General features: G+C 43.4%; 1 non-coding gene across 1 annotated transcript; it reads right to left on the bottom strand.

Moving 5' to 3' along the window:
* Positions 1-6,748: 6,748 nt before the first annotated feature.
* Positions 6,749-6,830, bottom strand: TRNAL-UAG (transfer RNA leucine (anticodon UAG)). Its single transcript has one exon. It is a non-coding gene; the product is annotated as a tRNA-Leu (tRNA).

Genomic DNA, 6,830 nt, shown 5'->3' with positions numbered 1-6,830 from the left:
CATCAGATTTAATTCTCCTCGTTAACTTCACATCATCTGCAAACAGGGCCACTTCTGAGTCTAACCCTTCCGTCATGTCGTTCACATATGTGTGTGTGTGTGTGTGTGTGTGTGTGTGTGTGTGTGTGTGTGTGTGTGTGTGATTGATCTGCTGGTCACTCTTCGCACTGTTGAAGTCAGAGAACAGCCTGTACCACAGCAATCTAATCTCTCTCTCTCTCTCTCTCTCTCTCTCTCTCTTTTTTTTTTTTTTTTTTTACACAGGGTTTGACAGGTTAAGGATCCCTAGCTTTATTGACAGCTATTTACAGGTTAAGGATTCCTAACTTTATTGGCAAGCTAAGAGCTGTTACCTACATCAGCTCATTTGAAAGCATTTTTATTGTTATGAGACATACAAGTAGGGAACAGGATGAAGTTGGAGCCATCTGTGGGCCAGCATTTTCATTTGATCAACTGACTTTATCTCGTTGACATCATTATGCTGTACGAATGTGTTCCATACTCGAGTCATCCTGGGTATGTATGATCTCAGATGGAGTGATGTTCTGGAGAAGGGTACAGCCAGAGTGAAGTTGCTGCTTTCTGCCCGTCTTGTGGCATAAAAGCTTGTTTCACGCTGTCCTCGAAGTGGATCCAAGTGTGGTATTTTGACAATATTGGCCTTGTACATAACAGTAAGGCCACCCACATCCCTCCTATGTTGAAGGCTCTGCTGAAATGACAGATCTATCCAGGATGGGTCCAGGCGAGAGATGAGACGTCTTGCTCTGTTCTCTACTCTGTCAAGCAGTCGCAGATGAGAGGGGGGCAGGCAAACCAAGAAAGTGGAGCATACTCAAGGTGCGAGCGTACTTGTGCCTCGTACAGGATCTTGCAACCCCTATTGTCAAGCAGATGGGAGATACGGCGAAGTGCTGTAAGCTTCCTGGCTGCCGTGTTTGCAAGATTTACAACATGGTTCTTCATGGTTAGTTTGGAGTCAAATTTCACCCCAAGGATATCAACTTCTTCTCCAGGTGCCAACATCCTCCCATGGTGCCACACCCGGTCGAAAGCGCCAGCAATGTCCAGTGCCACCACACAGCTGACTTTGGATTCATCCAGTGACTGGTGCCACTTAGTGGAGAGGTTTAACAACAGATCAGCAGCAGAGTAACCTTTCCTGAAGCCGTATTGACGATCACAAAGTAGTGAGTGGTAGTCAAAAAACTCGGTCATTTGTCTTGAGATTATTGTCTCAAGGATCTTACCAGTGATTGACAGGAGTGACACTGGTCTGATTTCTGCTCTGCTCTTCTTTTTGTGAACAGGGACTACATTTGCCTCTTTCCATAGAGAGGGCCATTTACACTGTACTAGGCAGTGCTGAAAGATGCGAGTTAGAGGTGCTGCTAGCTGGTCTGCACATCTTCTCAACAATCTTGGGCTCTCTCTCTCTCTCTCTCTCTCTTTTACACAGGGTTTGACAAGGCTAGGTTAATTATTATTATTATAATCAAGGGGAAGCGCTAAACCCGGAGGATTATACAGCGCCTGGGGGGGGATGTGGAAGGCATTCAGGCTTAATTCGGGGAACTGGAGCACAGATCCAATTCCCTAAATCAAGAGCCCCTCACCAACATCAAGGAACCTTCCTTGAGGGGAAGGCTAGGTTAAGGATCTTCAGCTTTACAGACAAGCTATTTACAGGTTATGGATTCCTAACTTTATTGACAAGCTAAGAGCTGTTACCTACATCAGCTCGTTTGAAAGCACTTTTATTGTCATGAAACATAAAAGTATTTTTATTGTTATGAAACATACAAGTAGGGAACAGGATGAAATTGGAGCCATCTGTGTGCCAGCATTTTCATTTGATCAACTTACTATATCTCGTTGACATCATAATGCTGTGCGAATGTGTTCCAGACTCGAGTCATCCTGGGGATAAATGATCTCAAATGAAGTGATGTTCTGGAGAAGGGTACAGCCAGAGTGAAGTTGATGTTTTCTGCCCGTCTTGTGGCATAAAAGCTTGTTTCACGCTGTCCTCGAAGTGGATCCAAGTGTGGTACTTTGACAATATTGGCCTTGTACATAACAGTAAGGCCACCCATATCCCTCCTGTGTTGAAGGCTCTGCTGAAATGACAGATCTATCCAGGATGGGTCCAGGCGAGAGATGATACGTCTTGTTCTGTCCTCTACTCTGTCAAGCAGTCGCAAATGAGAGAGGGGGCAGGAAAACCAAGAAAGTGGAGCATATTCAAGGTGTGAGTGTACTTGTGCCTCTTACAGAATTTTGCAACCCCTACTGTGAAGCAGATGCGAGATATGGCGAAGTGCTGTAAGCTTCCTGGCTGCCTTGTTTGCAAGGTTTACAACGTGGTTCTTCATGGTCAGTTTGGAGTCAAATTTCACCCCAAGGATATCAACTTCTTCTCCAGGTGCCAACACCTTCCCATTCATCCTTACTACTGCACCAGCATTACCATCATGGTGCCTAGAGATCATCAACATTTGTGTTTTTTCAGGTGCAAATGTTACTTGCCATCTGTTTCCCCAAGCTGATATAGCTCTTAGCTGGTGATTGATGTTGCTTAGAGCAGTTGGCATTTCTTCTCTTGGATAAGTGAATGTCAGTGTACAGTCGTCTGCATATTCATGGGTTTCTGGGATGAAATGAAGAAGGTCATTGAAGTAGACATTCCATAACAATGGTCCCAGCACGCTTCCTTGTGGAACAGTTGCCCTAATAGGATGTCTTGCTGATTCTGTTCCATTGAGAACTACACTTAGAGATCTACCATGAAGGTAATCAGTGAGGAGACATAGCGTAGAGCTTGCAATTCCCAGTGCTTGCAGTTTTGCTAAGAGGCCCTGGTGCCACACCAGGTCGAAAGCGCCAGCAACGTCTCTCTCTCTCTTATCTCTCTCTCTCACACACACACACAAACACGCATTCAAGAGCACCGAAATGAAATCATTTCGGATCTGCAAACGTTCAAATTAATTAAATGAGAACAGTGACAGACCTAAAGTAAGACCCTGGTGTAATATTGCAGTGACAGACCTAAAGCAAGACCTAGGTGTAATATTACAGTGACAGACCTAAAGTAAGGCCCTGGTGTAATATTGCAGTGACAGACCTAAAGTAATACCCTGGTATAATATTGCAGTGACAGACCTAAAGTAAGAACCTGTTGTAATATTACAGTGACATACCTAAAGTAAGACCCTGTTGTAATATTACAGTGACATACCTAAAGTAAGACCCTGGTGTAATATTGCAGTGACGGACCTAAAGTAAGACCCTGTTGTAATATTACAGTGACATACCTAAAGTAAGACCCTGGTGTAATATTGCAGTGACAGACCTAAAGTAAGACCCTGTTGTAATATTGCAGTGACAGACCTAAAGTAAGACCCTGGTATAATATGTATAAAGTAACTGGAAGAAAAACAGTAAGTGAACCAGAGGTAATTCTGTCCCAGTTTGTTCTGTTAGGTTTACCCTCACTCACTATATTGAGTAACTTAACCTAGCAACAGTAACTGCACTCACTATATTGAGTAACTTAATCTAGCAACAGTAACTGCACTCACTATATTGAGTAACTTAACCTAGCAACAGTAACTGCACTCACTATATTGAGTAACTTAATCTAGCAACAGTAATTGCAACTATATTGTAACTTGCAACTAACACTATATATTGAGTTAACTTAACTGCAACTATATTGAGTAACTAGCAACAGTAACTGCACTCACTATATTGAGTAACTTAACCTAGCAACAGTAACTGCACTCACTGTACTGAGTAACTTAACCTAGCAACAGTAACTGCACTCACTATATTGAGTAACTTAACCTAGCAACAGTAACTGCACTCACTATATTGAGCAACTTAACCTAGCAACAGTAACTGCACTCACTATATCGAGTAACTTAATCTAGCAACAGTAACTGCACTCACTATATCGAGTAACTTAATCTAGCAACAGTAACTGCACTCACTATATTGAGTAACTTAATCTAGCAACAGTAACTGCACTCACTATATTGAGTAACTTAATCTAGCAACAGTAACTGCACTCACAATAATGAGTAACATAAAGTCACAACAATTGCAGGTAATACACAAGTAACAAAGTCACAGCAACTGCAGGTAATACATAAGTAACAAAGTCACAACAACTGCAGGTAATACATAAGTAACAAAGTCACAACAACTTCAGGTAATACGTAAGTAACAAAGTCACAGCAACTGCAGATAATACACAAGTAACAAAGTCACAACAATTGCAGGCAACACATAGGTGACAAAGTCACAATAACAACTGCAGGTAATACATAAGTAACAAAGTCACAAACCCTCGCCAGGTAAACTCCAGGTAAACACCTGGGAAATGGATGGCAACCGAATTTAATCAGAGGAAGGGAAGGGTGGCTCCAGTTCCTGGGATCAAGAGCTCTTGCACCAAAATCAAAATACCAGAAAACAATATTCTTACCAAGTGTCTAAAGCAGGTATGGCAGGGACCCCAAGAGGCTATCGGTCAACACAGTCTGGTGATTGCAGATCCGGGAGCTGGGGCTCAACCCTCGCATCTCTCTGCGTGCAAGTCGATGAGCGTAAAGGCAGAAAGAGAGATTTCATGCGCAAATACGTAAAGAGAAAAATAAGCACACAGAAGACAAGCTTAACGAAAGAACAGGAAAAGAAGTCAAAAGGAAAGGCTAAGATACAGCGTCGTACCGGTGACAGAAACCAAGAATAGACATGATCAGAAAAAGCTTTGCTTGTGACGACGATTCGCTCTCCAGAGCGAAAAAGCCGTCACAACAACAGCTGCACGTGTGTCTTTTCTTCATCAATAAGTCAGCGACCAACAGTCAGAAACATAAACAGACAAGCAGTAAGACAGCGACAGACCCAACCCCTGCTAGTACCAGACAGGAGTTGCGGTCTGAGATGTCAAACGAAGCAGAAAAACTTGAGAGGAATAATGCTGTGAGAATGTGGCAAATGTACGAATCTTCTTGCCAAAGTACAGGTGAGGGAACCTCAGGTGTAGCAGTGGAGAATGGAGGAGGGAGGAGAAAGAAGAAGTGAAGGAAGGTGAGACATGAGAGAAGGTATGAAGAAGAGAGGACAGAAGAAAGTATGCAAAAGAAAGAGGAGAGAAGGTAATAAGAAAGTGTGAGAGAGATGAAGAGAGGGAAGAAGAAAGTTTGTGCGAGAGAGGAATGGAAGAATAGTGTGAGACAAAGAGAAAGCAAGAGAGTGAAAGATAAGGAGAGCAAAGGGAAAGTAACAAAGAGGGTGACATCATATAGCAGTAACTGGGAGACAAAAGAGAAGGTTACGTCAGGTAAGGTTTGTCAGGAAACAGGGCAAGTGTTTCCTGACCCGCAACTGGAGCTTTCTGTCATCTGACTGAGACCTTCTGCTTGCTAACCTGTCCACCCCTTTAAAAATTATGGTTATGATTGCAACCGTTAGATTTTTTACGTGGCACACTGCCATATATTCCCTCAACACAGAAGGGTTCTACAATAGAACATTAGAAGGTTCTCACCCTACTCTCCGCCATCTCCACCCCACACTGCCGGGAGGGACAAAGAAATATTGAGAGATGTGCATGAAGACTTTAGCACAAATAGAGAACCATGAAGGAAACTGTATCACTAATACTGTTACCACTACAAGTGCTGCCTATCCAGACTATCTGCCGATAGTATTTCGGCTTCCACGCAGTCTAGCAGTGGTGTATCGAGAGCACAAAAGGACAAATCTGCTACCACTCCTATGTATGTGTATGTGTGTGTTTGTACTCACCTATTTGTGGTTATAAGTCGATTCACAGCTTCTGGCCCCGCCTCTACGCTCATTCCTACTATGTAGGTTCACTCTCTACTGGCTTCCAGAGCCTTATCGGTCGTTGTCTTAGAGCTAGGTATGGATTTTGCATGTACCACTCCGCTCCCCACGTTGTTCCACCTCCTAACGACTAAGGAAGTACTTCCTAACATCATTTTGACTCTTCTGTTCTTTCAACCTCCAAATATGCCCTTATATTATCCTTGTTCATCTCTTGAACATCTGTCTATCTTTATCCTATCTATTCTTTTCAGTATTATATACGTCGTTATCATATCCTCCCCAGTAACATCAGCTTGGGTTCCCATAACCTCTCTTCGTAGGACATACCCCTTAGCTCCGGGACTAGTCTTGTTGCGAACCTCTGCACTTTTTCCAATTTCCTGACATGTATAACCAGGTATGGGTTCCATACTGGTGCTGCATATTCCAATATGGGCCTGACGTACACTGTATAGTGTAGGGAATGACTTCCTACTTAGTTTGCTGAGAGTTAATCTTAGGTTTGCCAGACTCGCATTTGCTGCTGCTGTATGTGTATGTGTATGTACTTACCTATTTGTGGTGGCAAGGGTCGTTTCACATCTTCTGGCCCCGCCTCCTCACTGGTCGCTCTATGTGTGTGTGTGTGTGTGTGTGTGTGTGTGTGTGTGTGTGTGTGTGTTTTGTTTGTTTTTGAGATACCGTTTGTCAATGTTAAAGTTGTATGGGCGCGTACGTGTGCATGTGTTTGTCTACTCACCCCTGGATGTTAAGTGTGAGAACTTATGCACTCACACACAAGTATGTGAGTGCATAAGTGTATTTGTACGCGTGAGTGTTTTTACTCACCTACAACTGATAGCAGGATTTGACTCACAGCTCCTGACCAAAAAAACAGTTCTGGCAGCGGTGGGATTCGAACCCACGCCTCCGAAGAGACTGGAGCCTAAATCCAGCGCCTTAGACCACTCGGCCACGCTACC

The sequence above is a fragment of the Cherax quadricarinatus genome, unplaced genomic scaffold, assembly GCF_038502225.1.
Source record: "Cherax quadricarinatus isolate ZL_2023a unplaced genomic scaffold, ASM3850222v1 Contig269, whole genome shotgun sequence".
Lineage (NCBI taxonomy): Eukaryota > Metazoa > Arthropoda > Malacostraca > Decapoda > Parastacidae > Cherax > Cherax quadricarinatus.
This window is presented reverse-complemented; position numbering and strand designations above follow the sequence as displayed.